We start from the raw sequence: 24,053 nt of genomic DNA, 5'->3' as shown, positions 1-24,053 counted from the left end.
ACCCCGGTGCAAATCAGGAGTAACTTCGCGGGGAGGAAACAATTGCCATGGCGCGAAACGGGAGGGCGAGAGGTCAGACTCCGTCCGAGGCCTGGGTCTCTGCTTATGCTGGTTTTGGATCAGCGTGTCCCCACGGGAGAGGCGAATCGGGATCTGTCTGCACGGAGTACAGGCCTGGTCCAGCATTGCTAGGATCCCTATGTGGACGCTCTCAGGGGCTGCACAGCCGTCAGTACGGGGATCCACAGGCCGTTCTGGGCTTCCCCTTCACTTGGCAGGCCGGCGGGTTAGTCCCCGATCACGCCCCAGCGCGTTGGGCTTCGTCCGGACAACAGTATCTCCATTTCCCCGGCGTATCCTCTGCCAGCCGCCAGGGCGTGTCTGTGACCGGAACCCCGCCCCGCACTTCGGGGGGACAAAGCCGATCTCGGCTCTGCCCCGGGTGCAGCTGTCAGGCCCTTCAGCGAGGGTAACACGTCCAGCCGCCGGCCGCTCGCCAGGAGCGTGGAATGTGGCGGATCATTACTCACAGGTGGCCCCTGCCCCTTTCGCTCCCTGCCCAGCACCCGCCAGCAGCCCGGGCTGGTATTTCAATGGGCCTAGTTTGTGGGAAGGGACCCACCCTCTCCGCCCCCCCAGGGCTTTGGGGGGATCACACCATCACTGCTGCAGTGCTGGAGAAGGGGTAGATTGGTTCCTAGGGGGATTTCAAAGCGGGCCTTGGGCTTTCCGTCTGGGTCCGGGTCCAGGCCCACCTCCTCCCTCCCCACAGCGGCGCTGGGTCATGCTGGGGGGGTGAGTGCTAGTCGCCTCCCTCCCAGGAGGAGGGCACAAGGCCTCGCCCAGCACTCCAGGCTGTGAAGGGCCGGGAACTCTAATCGTACAGAAGGCAAGCTGAAAATTCCTGGTCTCCTGGCTCCCAGCCCGTGCACCTTCCCTAGGCCAGAGGGCATTCTGCGAGGGAAGGCTCTGGCTTGCCAAAAGCTGCAGGCCAGGGAGGCTCAGCCGTGCAGCGGTTGGACCGGATCGTGGGGAGGGGCGACATCGGATCAGAACAAATCTGCTCAGGATTCTGGAAGCAGCCCAATAAGGGGCCATGCTCCGGGGCTCAAAGGTATTGCCGTGTCCTGCCCTGGGCAGCACGGTCTGGGCTGCAGCACCGGGGTTTGTCAGAGGGGGCCCGGGGGGGGCACAGACTGCAGCTCTTTGAAGAGAGGGGTCGGGGTACTGCCTAGCCCGGCTGCATTCCCCCTCTGCAGCTCTCTCTGCGTTCTTGGCTGCCGCGCGGCCTGGGCCGTATCCTGAACTCCTGCCAGACTAAACCTTACATAAGCATTTGGGAAGTTTAGGTTGGCCAGAACCAGAGGGGGGCTGCTGGGAACCAGGGCTGGGAATGCTACCCACAGCCTGAAACTGGAGCTCTCGCCTTCAGCCGGCGAGTGCCCTGGGTCTGCGGCAGGCTCTGTGCTCTGGCTGGAGGGAGCGGGGGGCCTGTCCAGCTCTCGCGAATGCCGGGGTCTGAGCCAGAATCTGGGGGCTGCACATTCAGCTCGGAATCACGGACTGGCACACAAAGCCCGGCGGGAAACGTGTGGCAGCATCCACACCCTGCCAGCGCTGGCTCTGCAGTCTGCTGCAGGCTGGGGGGACAGAGCTGGCTCCCGCAAAGGGGGCTGGGTGCCCCTTGCACTGGGCAGGGCAGCAGGGGTATCCTCCCTGTGAGCTGGGGAGCTCCAGGAAACATCACAGGCGCCGGGGCTTTACTGGCACCCTCTGGTCTCGACTTGGGAGCTAAAGTGCAATGGACTCCAGCAGCACCTACCCTGGCATAAGGGAGCCACCGAGAGCCCCGCGGCGTCTCCGGGCATGCCAGGAAACCGCTGACCTTACAGGCTTCCTGAGAGGTGGAGCAGGACAACCCCCGACCCCCGTCCATGCAGAAGCTTTGGCTGCCGGGTCGTCCCCTGTGCACCCCCAGGAACCAGAGCATCAAGCGCGTGAGGGGCTCCAAAACCAGGGGCTGCCGTGAGTGGCAGCCTTTGGCAGGGCCCAGCGCCACCTTGTGGCGTGTGACTGGCCCAGCCGTTCCCGTCTCGCCCTGGCCCAGGAGCACGATGCTGGACGTCTCAGAGAGCCAGGGGGGCTGGAGGGCGCAGGCACCAGGGGCTTGAGATACACCAGGCAATTGGAGGGGTCAACAAACCCCAACAGCCAGAGGACTAAACACCCTGCAAAGCACCAGGCCCGAGGCAGACGCTCCGTGCGGGACAGACACCGCTGCTCCAGCCACGCCGCAGGAGAAGGGGCGACGCTGGCACTGCCCCAGGCTCACGGCTCCTCCTTGCACAGTCCCAGGGACTGGGTGGAGACAAACATTCGCAGGGGGCCAGCCTGCTGCGGGCCGTGCCCGGGCGGACAGAGCCTGGCGATAAAGGAGCGGAAAGGCTGCGGTGGGATGGGGATAACTGCCGAGCAAGGCACCGGGCAGAGCAACGTTTCCAGAGACCGGGCTCAGGCTGCCAGGTGTCTGGTTTTCAGCCAGAACACCCCCCCCCCCCGCCGAAAAGGGACCCTCCCCAGCCGGCCAAGCTGGGGGAGGTTCGTGGGGACACATGGTGGCAGCAGAAATTCCCTTGTATTTCTCCACTGGCTTTAAAACAACCCTGCGGCAGGATGCCAGGCTCTGCAGAGAGCTGGAGGGAGCCGGGCGCGGCCTCCTCCGGGAAGGCGCCGCTGCAGCCCCCGCGCCCCGCTGCGATCCGCGGCAGCTGGAACTTTCCAGCGCGTTGGCCGCAGATCCACGTCCCGGTGAGCCTGGGCCTGCTGGTGCAGCGCGGGTCCTGCGCCAACCACGGGCAGCCAGCCCGCAGCAGGGAGCGAACTCCGCTCCGCGTTCCCTACTCCACAGCACCACATGGGAGATGGCTCGCTTCTGCAAAAAGGCGATCTGCCAGGCAGGCACATAACCCACCCCAGGCAGGTTACCCCGCAGCAGGCCGACGGCTCCCCCCTTTCTGCCCTGCCTGTCCTGCGGGGACGGGCTCTGATTTGGAGGCTGGCGGCAGGCGGTTACAGCCGGGCCACGTTCGCCTCCGGCACGCGGGAGAGCCACCCTTGCTTTCGGGCACGTGCCAGGCCCATCCGCGTGCGGAGTGAGCCGCAGAACCCGCCCACGGCCGCAGGGCCCTGCTGTGCTCTCTGGGTTTGCACGTGCAAAGGTACTTACGTGGCCGCAGTATCCGGGCAGCCTGCTCTCCGGCGTGCCGGGCCCGGCGGGGCCGTTCTCGTGGTTAGCGGAGAAGGGGCAATGCAACGTTTGAAGTCCCATGTGTCGGGCATTCCCTGGGTGGCTTCGTTGGTCACTCATCCCCTAGAACGTCCTGGGCCTTTGGAGAATCCCGCGGCACCTCCCCGACTTCCTGAGAGCGGCGTTTTCCTCCCGCCGCCAGATTGACACAGCCCAGCGTGCAAGGCTGTCGTCTTCTAAAGCACACGTGCCAGTCGTGCAACGAAGTCGTGAAATGGGCTACGAACGCCGGACAAGAGAAGGCAGCCGAAGGTTTCACAAGTGCAAGGGCACCAAAGATGCTCCTCGCCAGGGGCACCGTTTGCTCTAGGGCCAGCCCTGGGCAGGGCTGTCAGCCCCATGGCACAGGTGGGAGCTGACCACAGGGAGGCCACCCACCGCAAACTGACCCATGGCTCACAGGACAGGAGGGGGAGCAGGGAGCAGACTGACCCATTGCAAAGGGGGAGCAGGGAGTGGACTGACCCCATGGCTCACAGGAGGGGAGGGGAGGCGGAGCAGACTGACCCATTGCAAAAGGGGAGCAAGGAGTGGACTGACCCATGGCTCACAGGAGGGGAGGGGAGGCGGAGCAGACTGACCCATTGCAAAGGGGGAGCAGGGAGTGGACTGACCCATGGCTCACAGGACGGGAGGGGGAGCAGGGAGCAGACTGACCCATTGCAAAGGGGGAGCAGGGAGTGGACTGACCCCATGGCTCACAGGAGGGGAGGGGAGGCGGAGCAGACTGACCCGTTGCAAAGGGAGAGCAGAGAGTGGACTGACCCATGGCTCACTGGGGGAGGGGGAGCAGGGAGCAGACTGACCCATTGCAAAGGGGGAGCAGGGAGTGGACTGACCCATGGCTCACTGGGGGAGGGGGAGCAGGGAGCAGACTGACTGACCCATCCCACCTATGGCTCACAGGAGGGGTGGGGGAGCACTAGCAGGGAGTGGACTGATCCATTGCGGAGAGGGAGTAGACTGACCTATGGCTCACACGAGGGGAGGGGGAAACAGGGAGCAGACCAACCCATTGCAGAGGGGGAGCAGGGAGTGGACTGATCCATTGAGGGGGGAGCAGGGAGCAGACTGACCCATGGCTCACAGGAGGGGAGGGGGGACAAGGAGCAGACTGACCCATTGCAGAGGGGGAGCAGGGAGCGGACTGACCCATTATGGAGGGGGAGCAGGGAGTGGTTCAGGGAACGGACTCGTCCATTGCACACAGAGGGGAGGGAGAAAGGGGGGAGCGGATTGACCCATTGTTCATGGCGGGCCAGGGGTGCTAGAACAATGTTTATAGTGGGGGTGCTGAGAGCCATTGAACCAAACTGTAAACCCTGGCTATAATGGCAACTACATCAGGCCAGGGGGTGGGGCAGCCCCCAGCACCAGCACCTGTGTGGAGGGGTGAAGGAAGGAGGGGCGCAAGCACCCGAATTGCTGGGCTCTTTCTGCTCCCCCTCCCGTCCTGTGACAATGGGGAACCCCCTCTCCTCCACAGAGAGGGGTCTGGACTCCCTCTCCCAGTGACCACACTGGGGCGGGGATGGGGCCGCACGCTGCTGGGGCCGCTCGGCGAGAGCAGCACTGTGGGGTTAGCGCCGTTGCAAGGGGCAGACCCCAGCGCCCTCCTCCTGCAGCACGAATCAGGGGCTGACGTGGGGGGGCCGCCTGCGAACAGCAGAGGTGCTTGTGGGGGCGCTGCCCCCTGCTGGGACTAGCCGGGCGCAACCATGGTGCTGCTGAGACCCCCCGAGCGGGGCACAGCTGCACGGGAGCTGGCCAGGGCCCTGGAGAGCGGGAGAGCGCCAAGCAGCGCACACCAGCTGCGGCTGGCTCGGGGGATCGGCGGAGCTGCCTCACCCCTCTCCGAGCACCTGGCTGCACAGAGCAGGCCGCCGGCTCCGCGGGGAAGAGAAATGACCCGTTTCCTAGGGCTCCACGCGCCGGCCGGAGAATCCCTCCCTGGGCCCCTGCCAGGGAGCAGGCTGGGCCTGGCTGATGTCGGCAGGATATCGAAAAAACCGGTCCCTTCCCACCCCAGGGGGGACCCCAGCGCCAAGTGCAAGCGGCGGCTAAAGCAATCAGCAGCGTCGCCAGGAGTCAGGGCCTCCTCCGTGCAGAACGAGCGGCTCGAGGCAGAGTCCAGAAGGCTCTCTGGGTGCGGCTGGCAGCCCCGTTCCCCGGCCTGCCCGGAGCCCCAGGCTGGAGAAGGCTTTGGCTCCAGCCTCAGGCATTCTTCTGTCAGGGAGTCATGGGGAAGGGGAGGGAGGGGAGAGGACGTCCTGGCTCTGACTGTTTGAATCCTTAAGAAGAAGCCCACGGAGGACCGGGGCCTGGTGGAGGCTCAGCGCAGGGTCTGTTTGGAGTCACTCCGTGCTCTCTGGGGAGCAGCCAGAGCCCCGGGTTTATGTCCTCCAGGCGCAAAGGATGCTCTGAGCTGGAAGAGGCCCAGTGGGGGCTGGACCATCCAGATGCTGCAGGGGGAAAGGAGGCCACGTGCTCTCAACAGGTGGCCCTCGGCTTCGTTGCCTGCCCAGCTGGAACAGAAAGAAGCAGGTGAGTCTGGGGTTACGGCCACCTGCTGTGGGCACTGGGCCTGAGCCAGCAAGGTGCCACGACCTCGGCCGTGTGACTATCGAGGGTGTTGGTGGCACTCAGCCCTCGCCGCACATGTGCATTTGGACAGCCGCGTGGAAGGATTTGCACAGCTCCAGAGGAGCGAGTCTTGTTCCTATGGCCGAGACCCGCTGGTGAACTCGCTGCATAAGGAGGATTTGGCACGGTTCCTTTGGAAGAGCGTGCTCACAGCCGCCAGCCCCGAGCCTCCCTGGCTGACACACGCACCGCTTTGTTGAGTTGGTTTGCAATGTAAGAAGAAAGGGAAACGCAATTGTAACGGAGTGGGAATTTTCTGTAATGTTTTGAATGGCAACTGCCTCAGTTTCCCCTACGGGCTGCATTGCCACCTAGGGGAAACTGAGGCACAGATATTACAGCAAATCCCCAATCTGTCACAGTGACTCCCCACTGGGGGCGTTCGCAGGACATTTGGCCCCGGATGAGATCATGGTGCTAGTGTTATTATTATTCTTTTCTGAATGTCTAAAAGTGTGGATGAAATTTCACCCCAAATATTGGTCAGCGTTTAGAGAGGTCAGCCACACACATTTGTGAATGCTGCTTCTCCCCCCGGCTAAGGAGCTGTGGGGTCTACTCTGGGTTCAGCCTTGCTTGGCTGGGTAACCGTCGAGCCAGAATCAAACCAGCACTGTACGGATTGCCACAGGAATTGAGCTGCCAGCCCAGCTCTTGAAGACAATAGATACAGCATTCTTTCCCAACCCCCCGGGGATTTGAACCCGTGACCTCAGACGCAAGAGCCAGACCTGTCTGCTACCTCGGCTGTGAATCAAAGAGAGTGATTTTTCCTGGCTTCAGGCTCCGGGCTCGTTGTACAGAGCGGTGGCCGGTGTGATTGTAAGTTGCTGGTCAGGCCCATCAGTGGAAGAGGTGAGGACAGAATTCAGCAGCTCTTGAATCCCATCTCTGAGCTTCATCTGTCAAGCAGCAGGTCCGGAAGCATCCTCCCAGTCAGTGCTGTCCCAGAAAGATGCTTTTCCAATTTTTGTTGATAGCCCTCGCTGTGTCGACCTTTCCGTCATCCTGGAATTTCGGGGAAAGTCCAAATCCTGGGGAGTGAAAAACTTTGCAAAACCAGCCAGCAAATAAATACATCATCTCATCGTCACCGTCACATGGATTTTCATTCACAAACATTCCATGAAAAAACAACGCGGAGTCCTTGTGGCACCTTAGAGACTAACCAATTTTTTGGGGCATAAGCGGTCGAGGGCTAGAACCCACTTCATCGGATGCATAGAGTGGAATACACAGTAGGGAGGTATAAATACACAGCACATGAAAAGATGGGAGTTGCCTTACCCAGTAGGAGGTCAGTGCTAACGAACAAATTCAATTAAGGTGGAAGTGGCCTATTCTCAACAGTTGACAAGAAGGGGAGAATACCAAGGGAGGGAAGATCACGTGTGTAGTGATAATGAGGCCAATGCAACCAAGGTGGCCCATTTCAAACAGTTGACAAGAAGGTGTGAGTATCAGCAAAGGGAAATTAGTTTTTGTAGTGACCCAGCCACTCCCAGTCTTTATTCAGGCCTAATTTGATGGTGACCAGTTTGCAAATTAATTCCAGTTCTGCAGTTTCTCGTTGGAGTCTGTTTTTGAAGTTTTTTTGTTGAAGAATTGCCACTTTTAAGTCTGTTACTGAGTGACCAGGGAGATTGAAGTGTTCTCCGTCTGGTTTTTGAATGTTATAATTCTTGATGTCTGATTTGTGTCCATTTATTCTTTTGCATAGAGACTGTCCGGTTTGGTCAATGTACATGGCAGAGGGGCATTGCTGGCACATGATGGCATATATCACATTGGTAGATGTGCAGGTGAACGAGCCCCTGATGGTGTGGCTGATGTGCTTAGGTCCTATGATGGTGTCCTTGAATAGATATGCGGACAGAGTTGGCAACGGGGTATTCACTCTCCCTTGATATTCACCCCTTCTTGTCAACTGTTGAGAATTGGCCACTTCCACCTTAATTGAATTGGCTCGTTAGCACTGATCCACCACTTGGTAAGGCAACTCCCATCTTTTCATGTGCTGTGTATTTATACTTCCCTACTGTGCATTCCACTCCATGCATCTGATGAAGTGGGTTCTAGCCCATGAAAGCTTATGCCCAAATACATCTGTTAGTCTCTAAGATGCCACAAGGATTGCTCATTGTTTTTGCTGACACAGACTATTACGGGGCCTGGACTCACCCGGCGGCGCCTCCTGCTGGTCGGCTGCAGGAATTAGCACGTCAGCCTCTAGAACACCCTCTGCCATCTGGTGATCTGCCTTACCACTGGCCTCAATCCCTCCCAGGACCTAATAGGCCCTAATCTAGGCCTCGCAGCCTGGGGGTTTCCAGGCTGGAGCTCCCCTGCTCCCCTGGCCTTTCCCCCCAGCCCTGCTCCAATCTAGGTATCCTCTCAGGTCCCTGCAGCCAGGCCCTTCCCTCTCTGAACGCAGAGAGAGACTGGGTAAGCTTCAGCCGAGCAGCCCCTTTACAGGCCCAGCTGCGGCCGTTTCCCCAATTAGCCCAGCTTCTCTTGCCCTCAGCCCTGGCTCTCTCCCTGGGCTGGCTTTTAAGCCCCACAGGGCAGGAGCAGGTAACCACCCCGCTACACAGACTAACACGGCTTCCAGTCTGAAACGTTCCGTGGCTTCACCCAGAGCTGAACTGGGGGCAAAGCCCATGAATGATCCTGGAAAGACACTGGGAATGACAGGCCAACCGCTCACCTCCTGACATGGGTGTATTCAGGTTTAAAAGCTAGCCGCAAGTGGAGATCAGAAACCCTCAGCCTCTGCCTCTGAGCGGGTCTGTGGCCATGGAACTGGTCTAAGTCCCAGGAGACCTGCATCCACTTCCTTCTTCTCTGAATTTAGCCTCCTGGCTCCCGTGGGGGCTGTTAGGAGTTACGTGGGAGGCAGCATGGCCTAGTGGATAGAGCACCGGCCTGGGTTCTGTTCCTGACTCTGCTGCTGGGTGACCTTGGGCAAGCCATTTCGCCTCCCTGTGCCTCAATTTCCCCATCTGTACAATGGGGATAATGATAGTGTCCTCCTTTGTAAAGGTCTTTGAGATCTCCTGATGAGAGGAGCAAGGTGGTGTTATAGCTATGGACAGGTGGGGAAACTGAGGCACAGAGCGGGGACTTGACCTGGCCAGAGTCATCCAGCAGGCCCGTGGCAGAGCCAGCAAGCCCAGTCATCCTGTGCTTTGCTCACAGCTGCTCCTAACGGAGATCTGAGTAAACAAGGGGCTCTGATTAAAACCACATTTCTGCAGACAGTGATGTAACTTTTGGCCTCACAATCACTTGAAATACCAGCTTCTGCGTTTCCTTGGTCATCACCGGTTTGAGCCGGGGGGCGGGGCAGGGAGGGAAGGGGAGAGTTCAAGTGACAGCCTTCACCTAGGGGTCCGCTGTCATGGGGACTTGGCCCTGAACTTGGCTTCAGACTCGTGTGCGTTCCGAGGGACACCGCGGATGTGTCCATGCTGCAATCAGAAGGGGTGATGGCAGCTTACGTAGACACACCTGAGCTAGCTTTAACCTAAACCTGAGCGCCTCCTGCTGCTGGGTTTGAGGATTGGCAGGTTCCTGGCCTGAGAACGACTCCGCGTGACGGTCCCAAGAGGCAGGGGAGAAGTGGGAAACAAGCCGGGCTCAAGGGGTGGCAGGTGGGCACCTGATCTGAACTGCATGTCGAACCAAGGGGAGGAGCCAGGTGCCCTGGGGGAGGAGCTATGAGCACCAGGGAGGAGCCAGGTGTGCTGGGGGAGGAGCCAGGTGCCCCAAGAGAGGGGCCATCCTGGGAGATGTGAGAAAGCGGAATGGTTTTTGGAGGGAAGGAAAGTGTTAATAACCAGGTGCCAGTTTCTCCGGCTGCTCCATGGGGACGCTGGCCCTGCCTGCACAAACAGCAATTAACGAGCTGGCTCCCCTCCCCGCCTGCTCTGCAGTCCCGGTGGGAGCCGTGCCCGGGCCATGCTGCGTGCAAGCTCATTGCTCCATGGACCCCGCTGGCCCCGGAGAGGAGCTGGGGTCACGTCCAAACATGGTTCTCATCAGGGAATGGAAAACGTCAGGAGTGGAACCAGGTCCCTGCAGGGGCTGCGGCAGCCTGGACTCCGTGCCAAGTGCCCAGCTGGCTCCGGGAGGGCCGCGGGGCGGAGCTGGCACTGGGCCTGCTGGGGCCAAGGGGCCACAGTGCAGGGGCTGCCTCTGCTTCCAGTGTGGGGAGCCCCGGTAGGCAGGCAGCGAGATTCACCCCAGCTCCTGCTTCCCTTGTCTCTCACGTCCTGCCTGAGGCTGGGCTCGGGCACTGAGAACAGGGGCCCGCCATCTGCTCAAGGATGACACCATTCCAGGGGCTCATGCCAGAGCCTCGTGGGGGTGGGGGGGTGCAGGGAGGGGCATTTCTCTGGGGCTCACTCAGTGGGGTGGCCCCAGCCCACCTGCAGCTCGCTCCGGCCCACTCGTCAGAGGCGGGTCAGAGCCCAGTGACTGGGTGTGGCTAACGGGACCAGGTCTCAACTTGGCTTTCGCAGGAGAGGACGCCCCTGTGCCATAAGCCATGCCAATGTCTCTGGAGGCCTTCTGCACCCCGGCTCCCTGCATGGCTGACTCTGCACCCTGGATCCCCCCCACCGGGCCCTTCCACCCCCCGGATCCCCCAGGGGCTGCTCTGCACCCCAAATCCCCATGGGCTGATCCACACGCCAAATCCCCACAAGAGCCACTGCACCCTGGATCGCTCTGCACTTCAGACCCCCCCGCCCCAGGCTGTTCCACTTTCTGGATCCACCATGGGTTGCTCTGTGCCCCACATCCTCCCCGCACCCTCCCCATAGGCCACTCCATAACCCAGATTACCCCACAGGCTGCGCCCCTGACTAGTCTCCCCACGGCTGCTCTGCCCCCCCCGTGAACCCCTGCCGCTTGGCCAGCCACCCAGTCCCTCCAGCCCTGGTCACAGGCCTCTCCCCGGGGTCTCTCCGACACCCAGATCAGGCCAGTACAGTGGGGTGAAGCGTGGCTTGGATACAATCAGTTCTGTTCACGCGCCCTGCCCCGGGCACAGGGCACGGACCCCGCTGTCACCGAGCCGGATGGCTGTGACGGGAGCAGGACACTGTCTGCCCTGGGTGTGGCCTGCCTGGCACGTCTCCCGGGACACCGACTCCCAGCCTGTTACCCCTGTCCGGCAATGGGACCCTGCAGCCCCCCTGCCTTCAGTCCCCTGGGCCAGCACTGACCCCCCCGCAAGCTACCCCAGAGCATAAGCACGGCCTCTCCCACACGCCACCCGAAGGGGGAAACGTTTGGGGTTCTCTCTTCAAGGGGCCGCATGGTGCATCACAGCAAACACCTTACACAGGCTTCGGTCACTCACTTTATTTACTTGAATACATGGATCTGTACAAGGGGGGGAGGTTTAGGTTGGATATTAGGAAAAACTTTTTCAATAGGAGGGTGGTGAAACACTGGAATGCGTTACCTAGGGAGGTGGTAGAATCTCCTTCCTTGGAAGTTTTTAAGGTCAGGCTTGACAAAGCCCTGGCTGGGATGATTTAGTTGGGGATTGGTCCTGCTTTGAGCAGGGGGTTGGACTAGATGACCTCCTGAGGTCCCTTCCAACCCTGATATTCTATGATTCTAAGAACAACCACCCCTACTTGCATTTCCCTGCCTCGGTTTCCCTCCCACTCCAGGGCGCACTTTGGGCTGGGGGTCAGGGTCCTCTGGGGCCATCCAGGACCCAGCCTGTGGCTCGGGTCCTGGAGCACGGAGCCTTCTCCCCCGGCTTTCCTTCTACGACCTTGGCCCACCGCTTCCCACCCACCCCGGTGACTGTGCATTTCCCCAGACCCCCCCAGGCAACGGGGTTTCAAGCCCACTGCCAACACCATGGTGTCTCCTTAAAGTTGGTCCGACGCAGCTCTGTCAGTCGGCGTGAACAGCCCCGGAGCTACACCCTCGGCGTAGCAACAGCTGCGTCAGCACAAGAATGCTTCCGCGGCCGGAGCTACCTTGGTCCTGGGCAGCCGTGTTCCTCCACCGGTGGAAACCCCCTTCCGTGGTTGCCTCCACGCTCGAGGGCTACGTTGGCACAGCCAGGGCAGCCGCGTGGCGCAGACGTACCCTCCGGGCTGCTGCTCGGGGCCTTTCCACTCACTCCACCTCCCCAGTCCTTTCCACAGCAGGAGGACACAGCTTCTCCCCTTGCCCCAAGGTGCTGCACCCTGAGCTCCTGCCAGCCATGACGAATACACGGTGACTTTGGGACCTCATGATACAGTAATTTTCACAGCCACCACTTCACAGCCTCCACCAGGAGTCATGAGCTGCACAGACGTGTTCCCCAAGCATCACAGTCGCTGTAGCGGGGTCGTCTCCTCCAGAGCGGCCGGGGGAGGCCCTGCAGCAGCCCTGCCTCGGTTTCCCCTCGCCTGGGTTTTCCCCATCTCTCCTGGAGATTTGCATGGCTCAACCCTTGGTCCCGGTCATTCTCAGGGTTCAACCCCCTTCCGGCCCCCGCTGGGCTCTACCCGCAGCTCTCCCCACCAGCGGGGAGCCCAAGTCCAACAGAAACCAAGGAGTCCTCACCCCAGTCTGCAGCTGGGTCCAGAAACCTCCTCCCTGAGCACCTTCCCTCTTCCTGCTCCTCTCCAGCAGCAACCCCCAGGGCTTTTCCTGTGGTCTGGCCTCCTGTCTCAGCCCCACCACTCTGGAGTCCTCTCCTCCCCGGCTAGCACAGGGTCCCTGCTTGCTCCCTTCTGCAGCCATCTGCCATCACCCATCTGCTTTCTCCCCTGGCCTCTGGGCTAGATAAGGGAGTGGGCTGGGTCACATGACCCACCAGTCACATGACCTTAATTCTCCCCACCTGGGGGGGTGATCTAATCGTGCCGCAGGTGGGGCTGGGGTCATCTCCCCAGAAAGGGGCCAGACACCCTGTGACAGTCACTCTCAGGCAATAAAATGCGGGGGGGCAGCAGGAGCCCCAAGGATGACCCCCGAGTCCGGGGGATTCTACCCGACACCCATGAAGAGGGGGAGGGAGCGAAAGCTGCTGCCCTCAGCCCAGGGATCAGTGATGCACTGACCCTGGGTGTCTGTGCCAATGTCCTGTGCCAGGTGTCCGGCTGGGATGTGCCACACCGACCACCGACGTCACATCCAACGTGGCAAAGGCTGACCCGCCCTCCCCGTCTGTCCTTCCCCCATCACGTTATGGCACCAGCTTTGCGGTGCCAGCGCTGAGCATAGGGTGCCACGAGGCACGGATCGGGGTGAGCGTGGGGGCCGGAACGCCACGCTCCCGAGGTCACACGCCGGGCTCCCTGCAGCCACGTGCTCAGGGAGCTAGCGGAGACAGGCCCGCTTGGCACAGGAATGAGGGCAGAGGAGGAGACGAATCAACCTCCGCATCTGGGAACGCCAGCTCTGAAGAAGAGCTCTTTGTGGCTCAAAAGCTCGTCTCTCTCACCAGCAGAAGTCGGTCCAATAAAAGCTATAAGCTCCCCCACCTTGTCTCAGGAACATCTAGAGACAACAGATAAATCCCTCTGTGAATTGCCAGGGGGGCTTGCACCTAACGCAACAAGCTCTGTGCTCTCTAAACCCTCCCATCTCTGGCAGTGGGCCTCTGCACCTGGAGAGCCATCCGTCATGCATCACGCTTTGCGGGCGTTGGAGAGAAGAGAACTCATCTTAGAACTCACCGCGTCTAACCTGCTGCCTTGTGGTTCTCCGTGACACAGCCGAGGGAACCGGTGCATGAGTTCTACAAAAGTTGTCCCCTGCCCTGGAGGTTTCTCCAGCCAGAAACACCGTTCCCACACTGGTGCATAGGGTCGGTTACACCCCAGGGAATTAATGAAAATTATGCAACATCACACGCGTATTCATTTACGGTTTAAATACAGAATGTAACCTCGCTAGAGAGACATGGAGGCCAGCTTCCATGAATTTTGTATTCGTATTGCCCATTTTGTCAACGCGCTTTATCATCAGTTAACGAAAAACTGGACACCAAACTGACCCAGCATGTGGGGTTTGTAAACCTAAAGAATAGGCTTTAAATAATGACGACTGAAATTCAGGCTGCTTTTTATAACGAATTAGGCCCCCAAAACATACTTCTACGACCACGAAGCTGGTCTCTTCAAAATCCAAGATTGAAATAAAAAAAAGAAAATGAAACAAAGGACCATTGTAAGTTCTTGTGCGGTACAAATATATGCAAGGTAATTGCACAGTTATAGCGAGTCTTTCTTTCATACCAGAGATGGAAACACCAGCACCACAATCTTCAGCATTAAACACCGGGCCTCATCTGACGTTATTAGTCTGCGGAAGAGAAGATTAGTCTGCGGAAGAGAAGAGTGAGGGGGGATTTGATAGCTGCTTTCAACTACCTGAAAGGGGGTTCCAGAGAGGATGGATCTAGACTGTTCTCAGTGGTGGCAGATGACAGAACAAGGAGTAATGGTCTCAAGTTGCAGTGGGGGAGGTTTAGGTTGGATATTAGGAAAAACTTTTTCACTAGGAGGGTGGGGAAGCACTGGAATGGGTTACCTAGGGAGGTGGTGGAATCTCCTTCCTTAAAAGTTTTTAAGGTCAGGCTTGACAAAGCCCTGGCTGGGATGATTTAGTTGGGGATTGGTTCTGCTTTGAGCAGGGGGTGGGACCAGGTGACCTCCTGAGGTCCCTTCCAACCCTGATCTTCTATGATTCTATGATTCTATGACAACGTTCTTTTAAGCTCCTGCAACCTGTGGGGCCCTGAGTGGCCATAAACACATATTACTTCTTCAACAACGCTGTGATAATATTCACAGTCGTTTTGCATGGTAATGAGCAGCAAAAAAGAGAGGCGTGCCGTTTAACTGCGAGTGGCTCTGGGGCCATTGTCCTGGGAACTTTTTTCCTGAGATAATTTAAGTACCTCGTTTTCTTGCTCTCTGAAGCACAGAACATGTGCGACAATGCATTGACATCCTCAAAACTTTCTCCCACCATGTTGATTATGTGGGCAAGGCATGTAACATGGATACTACAGGGAAACAGTCCAGACAGTCCAGAATTGAAAGCTTTTTTCACGCATGTTGTATGTTACCGCATTGTTGTAAGCAATTGTGCACCGTTTGAACGACAGCTTGAGACGCAGCGCTGTGATTTGTTTGCTGGATGACGTGCATGTGAGCAAGATAAAAGCACACCTTTCCGGGGCTGTCTTTCACCAATGGTGCAAGCCATGCAATGCGATTGTGAAGTGTGTAACAGCCTTCATCAAAATGAAGACCTCCTCCATTTTGTCCTTAAGTTTATTTTGCACACTGCTGCAGACATCTGTGGCTGGTAACTTCCTGGAATTGCACCACCATTCTTGACTTGCGTGTTAAGAAACTGTCATAACAAAGGACAGTCTATTTTAGACGGTGGTCTATTTTCACTGACCCAAGTTCCGATCCAATTACAAATAACATCCAACCACTCTTGTTGTGCAATAGTTGTGTTGAAACAGGGTGAAATTGTGTGCTGTGTTTTATGAGGTTCTCCTTGCAAAACTTACTTTCTTGTTAAAGGCTTCTGTGATTTGTTCAGATGGTTTGCAACAGCCAATCTCCACTCATGGTCAAGAACAATGTTACACATTTTGCAAAAGTGTTTTCCTCCGTCTTCAAATACTTCTCCAGGAAAATTTTTTGCTCTGTCCTTTGCTGATATATTTGCAAAATGAGAACTTTCTTGTGGCATTTTTTGTCAAAACTGTTTAATGCTACTTCTATCATAGAATCATAGAATATCAGGGTTGGAAGGGACCTCAGGAGGTCATCTAGTCCAACCCCCTGCTCAAAGCAGGACCAATCCCCAGCTAAATCATCCCAGCCAGGGCTTTGTCAAGCCTGACCTTAAAAACCTCTAAGGATGGAGATTCCACCCCCACCCTAGGTAACCCATTCCAGTGCTTCACCACTCTCCTAGTGAAAAAGTTTTTCCTAATATCCAACCGAAACCTCCCCCACTGCAACTTGAGACCATTACTCCTCGTTCTGTCATCTGCCACCAGGGAGAACAGCCGAGCTCCATCCTCTTTGGAACCCCCCTTCAGGTAGTTGAAAGCAGCTATCAAATCCCCCCTCACACTTCTCTTCTGCAGACTAAATAACCCCAGTTCCCTCAGCCTCTCCTCGTAAGTCATATGCCCCGGCCCCCTAATCATTTTTGTTGATTTATCCTGCACATGATCTGTCATTTTACTGTATCCTTTTGGTTAATGGTCATATTACGCAATATTACAAGCCTATGCATAGTGAAACATATTATGCAGCTGCATAATTGTATCATTCTCTGGGGTATCATGGGGATGTGTTAAACAACATTGTCTTCTCGATCTGCGTCCGTGGCTTGTATCACGGATTCATATGTTCTAAGGCCAGAAGAATCATAGAATCATAGAATATCAGGGTTGGAAGGGACCTCAGGAGGTATCTAGACCAACCGCTGATTGTGATCACCTAGTCTGACCTCCCGTACAACACAGGCCAGAGAACTTCTTGAACAAAATTCCCAGAGCATCCCATTTTGATTTAAAATTTCAGTGATGGAGAATCCACCACGACCCTTCCTAAATTGTTTCAAATGGTTAATTACACTCACTGTTAAAAATGCATGCCTTATTTCCGTTCTGAATTTGTCTAGCTTCAATTTCCAGCCGTTGGATCGTGTTCGACCTTCCTCTGGTAGATTGAAGAGGCCATTATGAAATATGTGTTCCCTATGTAGGTACTGACAGAGGTAGATCAAGTCACCCCTTAGCCGTCTACCACTGTGCCCAGGAAATTTACATGGCAGGTTTATTCTGCCGCAGGCCCCATCCTCTGGAAAAACAGCTCCCGAAGGGCGACTGGTCTGTTGTTGACACAGAGCTAGGCAAACATCCGTCCACACTGGGTGTGGGGGCTCTGCTGGATGCAGGTGGGACGTTCTCATGCCAAGCCCATCGCTCCTCCTTCCCATGGAGAGGTCTGAGCTAGAGACTGAAGATTCTAAGTCTGATCCTGGGGTGATCTGATCCTGGGGTGATCGCTGTCGCGGATATTCTGTGGGTAAGGGGTTGGGTCACTCGTGACTAGGGCATTAAAGCTAAGAGACCCCAGACACTCCAACAAGCACCTACGCACTAAGTGTGGCTAGGCAGGACACCCATAGGTGCCTTAGATAGATAGATAGATAGATAGATAGATAGATAGATAGATAGATAGATAGATAGATAGATAGATAGATGGGGTATATGGGGATAGATAGATAGATTAGATGGGGTATATGGGGATAGATAGATAGAGTAGATTAGATGTGTATGAGGAGAGAGCTCTGAATTGTATTTGTTTAATTTCAGCAGCTGTACTTTGCATCAGTCTCACAAAACCTGTTTCTCTCTCCCGTTCGCATCCTCCAGGCTCCAGCACGTCAAGTTTCTTTTCCATTGTCGTTACTCGTATTTATTTGGCAGAATTACAGAATTTAATCCAACGAAGGAGCTCGCTCGTCTTTTTCCATAATACGATGTTTGGGTCAAAGATCAGGGTTCTGTTCCGCGGCCAGGCCACCGGACCCAGCACGCTTTTGTGTGGAGAATTTTCACAGTGAGGCTAATTAACCATTGGAACCACTCGCCCAAGGACATGGCGGATTTCTCCATTGCGAGGAGTCAGCTTGAATGGCTCAGGCTCAGGCTGCAGGGATCACTGAGGAAGGTTCTCCGGTCTGTGCCACGCAGGAGGTCAGACTAGTTGATCACAATGGTCCTTTCTGGGCTTGGAAGCCGAGGAACTGTGACAGCTCCATCCTCTGGACACGAGCCTTGGCAACGTGAATGTAGGCCCAGACCCTCCTCACGTCCATTGAACTCAATGGAGAGCTCTTTCTGTCTCTGTCCTTTGTGCAGTAGGGTTCTCCTGCGTCCTGTGTCCCCTGCATCCTGCTGCACAACCAACACCCCAGGCTCGGGCCGTCCTGCCGTCCAGCTGGCTCTGAATTTGCAATGGAAGTGAGGAAGGGCCAGAGAACGTTCCCGCGCTGAGCCCGAACGTGGGCCAGGGACCACGGGCCTTGCTGCACGCCCCGCTCTTGCTGAGGAATCTTTCCCCGGCCGTGATTTCTCAGTGCCCCATGGGACCCGGCGGTGTGCACAGAGGGGGCTGGGTGTGAGCAGCCACCCAGCGCCCTGCCCTGGGCTCTGGGACAAGGAACGGAACAAGCGTGGGGGACCTGTCAGCTGCAGTGTTACAGACAGGGAAACTCCCTCTGCAAATGCAGATGGAGTCACGAGGAAACCAACCGACCATGAACGCTGAGCCACAAAGGAGAAACCAACAACACATCCCCGGAGCCCCCCCAACCTTTCCCCCCCAGAGCCTCCCCATCCCCCTCCAATCCCACCGCACAGACTCCCTGGTCCCCGCAACCCTCCCCCCCCAAAGCCTCCCCCAACCTCCCAGAGACTCCCCATTCCCCCATCCCTCCCCCCATCCTCTCAGAGACTCCCTGATCCCCCCACCTTCCCCCAGAACTTCCCCCAGAGCCTCCCCATCCCCCTCCTGTCCCACACCAGAGACACCCTGATCCCCCCAACCATCATCCCCAGAGCCTCTCCATCCCCCCCAGAGACTCCCTGATCCCCCCACCGTCCCCCCAGAGCCTCCCCCTCCTATCCCACCCCAGAGACTCCCTGATCCCCACTCTGTCCCCCCCAGAGCCTCCCCATCCCCCTCCTATCCCATCCCCAAGACTCCCTGATCCCCCTAACCCTCCCCCATCCCGCCCCCGCCCACCCCCAGCCCGCTTGCAGTCCATCCCCTGATCCCAGCACAGCTGGCTCTGCCCCACAGCTGTCCGTGGGGGGAGGGCGACACCCTGTGGTCCTGGCGGGGAAGCGTCGGCCTCCTTGCTCTGGGCTCCCTTTTGCAGGGGCGCTCATGGGCCGATGCCTCCGTCCAGCTGGGAGGCCTGCTAGGGGCAGGAGGGATGTTCCAGTCTGGGGCCCTGGGCGCAGGGGGTGCTGGCGTGCGAGGCTTGAGACTTGGGGGGGGGGGGGGGAGACAGCTGGGGTGGGTCGTTAGTGGGTTGCAGATCGTTGTACGCCGGTGTCTCTGCTCAGGCCCTGAGTTTGAGCATCAAGCAAAGTTATGAATGGCAGCTCCCAGGTTTGCCTTGCGAACGCCTTGTGCGGGTTTCCCTTGAGGCTGGGGGCCAAGAGGCCAGCTGCAGGGCGATGGCTGTGTGACGAGTCGGACCTGGTGTTCTGCTCACTTGCTTTAGCGCTGCTTCCCTCTCCCTTTTGCCGCCCTATAGAGTCCCCCTCCCTCCAAGCTGATTCAGCCCTTCATGGATGTGACGAAGTGGGACTGTTCTTAACGTTTCCTCTGAATACTGTAGGGGTGCCTCAGTTTCCCCTGTGCAGTTCTTAAGTCTCTAGGTGGTGGGATAAGGGGGTGTAATTGTTGCAGAGCAAAGGGCCAGGGTACATAAATGGCGACACTCTGTCTCCTGGCAACTGATGGCCTGGGCCCTTCCCCCTGCAAGGTGAGAGCTGAAGGGTTGGAGAACAAAGGAATCTGGTGACCTCCTGGCCTGGGACAGGGACAAAGCCCAGAGGAGGGGGGGCTGGAGGGAGTTTCAGTTTGGGGCTGGCTGGGACATGGAGTGAAGGGCAGACGTGGTTGTCTGGGTCACAGCTCCCCAAAATGGACCCGGCTGAGGGGTCCTGTTCTCTGCACCTACAAGCTCTGGTTTAGACCTGTCACGGCTTCCCCGGGCGATGCTCTGGAACTGCTCCCTGCGAAGCCAGGCAGGACTCTGGGGAAGTCTCCTCTCGGGGAGCAGCCTGTCTGCAGGGGACACAGCTCCCCCGGCTTCCACCTTCCTGGGTCTGACCTCGGAGCATTCAGCCTCCTCTGCCCCTCCGTGCGCTTCCCACAGCCAGTCCGCCCAGGGGGGTCCTGGGGAAGCCAGAGGGTCCTGCCCCCCAACTCCGCAGTCAGACGGGACTCTCAGCCAGCCAGTAAAACAGAGGTTTATTAGATGACAGGAACATGGTCTAACACAGAGCTTGGGTCCATTTTGGGGGGCAGTGAGCCAGACAACCCCGTCTGCACTTCACTCCATGTCCCAGCCAGCCCCAAACTGAAACTCCCTCCAGCCCCTCCTCCTCTGGGCTTTGTCCCTTTCCTCGGCCAGGAGGTCACCGGATTCCTTTGTTCTCCAACCCTTTAGCTCTCACCTTGCAGGGGGGAAGGGCCAGGCCATCAGTTGCCAGGAAACAGGGTGTCGGCCATTCTCTGTGTCCAGACCCCTGCACACACCTGCCCTCTAGGGCTCTGCAACCATCATACACCCTTATCCCACCACCTAGATACTTAAGAACTGCCATGGGGAAACTGAGGCACCCCCACACTATTCAGAGGAAACATTAAGAACAGTCCCACTTCGTCACAGTATTTACAGACCGTTTCCGTATCCCCCCAACTATGTACTCAGCTCTCGCTCCAGCCAGTGTTTGCCAAAGCCGGGGCACGGCCCCGGGGCGAGAGCTCAGCGCTAGCTCAGGGGGGGCACAGACATTCCCGTCCATTGCTCTCCAGAATCTCAGCTTACATTTCAAAACCCTCCGTCTGGAGCTGGTTTGGCTGCGTGAGGCTGATGACGAGGCACCTGCCGGAGTCTGCAAAGAGCCTGAGATAAGAGCTTGGGGGGTGGGGGGGGCGCTTGCTTTCCTCTGTGGCATGGGCGTGGTTTGCCTGCCGGGATCGTCCGGACATGTCTCCCCTGAGCAGTTCCTCCAGCTCTGGGGCAGCTGGTCTCTGCCTGCAGTATGCAACTCCAGTGCACTGAAAAGCTTTCGTCTAACGAGAGACTCTGGGCTCAGGACGGGTGTAGCTGAAGGACCTGGGCTGTGCAGAGGCTCAGCTGAGATGCTCTAATGGGCCCCTAGGGGCTTAAACCCTGTGAGACTGTCCCGTTCCTTGCAGCAGGGGCTGAGTGAGATGACCAGATGGAGGAGGTATTTTTGAAAGGCAGCTGTGAGGAAGGGGTGGGGGGCAGCCAAAGGCCTATGCACTCTGGGAGGGAGACGGTTCAAACACCGAGGCCCTTGGCTATGAAAGAACTGGCTGTGGCCAGAGTAGTCTTTCCCAGCTGGACAGGGTTACGCTTGGATCGGCGTCCCCCTCGTCCCTCATTAATGGGCCAGTTTTCTCTGCAATGCACCATTCACCCCTCGCCCACCTGCAGGGAGGCAGTGGCCCTAAGGCAAATGAGCATGGCTTTATGGCGAATGGGGATGTTAAATCAACATGTGGTCGTTCTTTGACGAGATCACAAGACGGGCTGATAACAGTAACTGTGTTGACATAAATACTTAGATATGTTAGTTTTACTTAGACTTACTTAGTTTCTTTGGAGGCGAGGATGGTCTTGTTGGTCTGCGTTTGTACAGCGCCTGGCACAATGGGGTCCTGGTCTGTGACTGGGGGATCCAAGGTGCTACTATACTGTAAACAGTAAATAATAATGTACTTGGATTTCTGTACAGCATCAGTGCTGCATAGGGTGACCAGTCAGCAAGTGTAAAAAATCAGGATGGGGTGGGGGGTAACAGTTGCCTACATAAGAAAAAGCCTCCAAAATTGGGGCTGTCCCTATAGAATTGGGACATCTGGTCCCCCTAATGCTGCACAATGTTCTGATCAAAAAGTAGCACAATGCCGAATCGTCATGGGACCTAATCAGTGAGGTGAAAACTGGCTAACTGCTAGAATGGTTAATGGGGAATCGTCACCCCCGAAGCGGGGCTCTTCAGAGATCTGTTCTTGGGCCAGTGCAGTTCCATATCTTTATCAGTGATCTGCAAGGAAATATGCAGTCACTGCTGGTGACGTTTGCAGATGGCACAGACTGGTGGGGAGATAAATAATGGACCTGAATCCCCCGCTGGGGTTCACTTCCACGAGCTCCATCAAGGTGGGCTCCACGCCGGCGCCTTGTCTCCACTAGGATTTTGCATCCATTATCTCGGTGTAAAAAACACCTTTTCTGAAGTGAAGCCCTAATAGTCACAGCCTCTCTGTTTAGACCCAGCAGGGCCGGGGCTCTGCGCAGGGCCTTTATCGCCGGGATCACAAAGCTACTTTGCTCAGCACTCCGGGAGCTCTAGCCTGATGCATGACTGATTACCCAGCAGATAACTTATCTGGGGAGTTAACCTCCCCCACCACAGCAGCCTCTGGTTTCAGAACTGCGTCATTTCCATCCCGGCTCCCCAGTGGGGGCTGGGTGGCCAGCGCCCATGGCCTGCTCTGCTTTGCTGTTCACTCCTTGGATCCTCCTGCCCTCAGAGAAGGGAGCCTCTCGCTCTTTGGGATTCAGTTCCAGTTCCCTGGCACGGTCACCACCACAGACATTTAGACCCAGTCCCACTCCTCCCCTCCCCGCCCCCTTTTAACTCCTCTATCGTCTCTGCTGACCATCCCGCCGGATCGTGGTCCTGTGCCCAAGGCCACAGTCTCCTTCATTTATTAAACCTCCTTCCTCGTGTGGCTCGTTTCCCTGCTCTTTGCACGTGTGCCCAGCACGCGGACACCCCCCTCCAGCTCCATCTGCTTCGGCAGAACTCCACCTTCTGCAGCAGAGATGGGGGTGGTGACAGGGCTGGGGTAGCAGGGGGCTGCAGGTCGGGAGTGAGGGGCACTGGCAGCGCTGGGGGGGGGGGGGGGGCCGGTGTTAGGGGGCTTATTCCTTCACCCGCCTATTTCCCTGATCCTTCTTGCATGAACAGAGAGCAACCATACCCGAAGTCCAAAGGTGGACGAGCGAAGTCCAAAGGTGCAAACAATTCGATGTTTATTGGGGTGAACTTCCAGCAAGCATGATTCCAGTTTCTTTCCTCAGTGTCCCCCTTCCCAGCTCTGACATCACAGAGCCTTACACCCGTGTCCCTGTTGCCATTCCTGCCCTTAGCCAAACATGATTCCAATTCCCCACCCCCATTCCCTGATCCCATTCCCCCCCCACACCTTCCTGATAAGAATACACCTACATTCTTAGAGTTTGGCCTTTACAGACAGGCCGGAATGTCTATGTCCTAACAGCTGGGCTGGGGTAGCAGGGGGCTGTGGGTCGGGAGTGAGGGGCACCGCAGAGCTGGCGGGGGCAGGGCTGGGATAACAGGGGGCTGCGGGTCAGGAGTGAGGGGCACCAGCGGAGCTGGGGGGAGGCCAGGGCTGGGCTGGCAGGGGGCTGCGGGTCGGGAGTGAGGGGCACCGGCGGAGCTGTGGGGGGGCAGGACTGGGCTGGCAGGGGGCTGCGGGTCGGGAGTGAGGGGCACTGGCGGAGCTGGGGGGGGCAGGGCTGGGCTAGCAGGGGGCTGCGGGTCGGGAGTGAGGGGCACCGGCGGAGCTGTGGGGGGGCAGGACTGGGCTGGCAGGGGGCTGCGGGTCGGGAGTGAGGGGCACCGGCGGAGCTGTGGGGGGGCAGGGCTGGGCTGGCAGGGGGCTACGGTTTGGGAGTGAGGGGCACCGGCAGGGCTGTGGGGGGAAGGGCTGGGCTAGCAGGGGGCTGCGGGTCGGGAGTGAGGGGCACCGGCGGAGCTGTGGGGGGAAGGGCTGGGCTGGCAGGGGGCTGCGGGTTGGGAGTGAGGGGCACCGGCGGAGCTGTGGGGGGAAGGGCTGGGCTAGCAGGGGGCTGCGGGTCGGGAGTGAGGGGCACCGGCAGGGCTGTGGGGGGAAGGGCTGGGCTGGCAGGGGGCTGCGGGTCGGGAGTGAGGGGCACCGGCAGGGCTGTGGGGGGAAGGGCTGGGCTAGCAGGGGGCTGCGGGTCGGGAGTGAGGGGCACCGGTGGAGCTGTGGGGGGGCAGGGCTGGGCTGGCAGGGGGCTGCGGGTCGGGAGTGAGGGGCACCGGCGGAGCTGGGGGGGGCAGGGCTGGCGTAGCAGGGACTGGGGGTCGGGAGTGAGGGGCACCGGCAGAGCTGCGGGGGGCCCGGGGCTGGGGTAGCAGGGGCTACGGTTCGGGAGTGAGGGGCACCGGCAGAGCTGTGGGGGGGCAGGGCTGGCTAGCAGGGGGCTG

Source organism: Chelonia mydas, chromosome 26 (assembly GCF_015237465.2).
Source record: "Chelonia mydas isolate rCheMyd1 chromosome 26, rCheMyd1.pri.v2, whole genome shotgun sequence".
NCBI lineage: Eukaryota > Metazoa > Chordata > Testudines > Cheloniidae > Chelonia > Chelonia mydas.
This window is presented reverse-complemented; position numbering follows the sequence as displayed.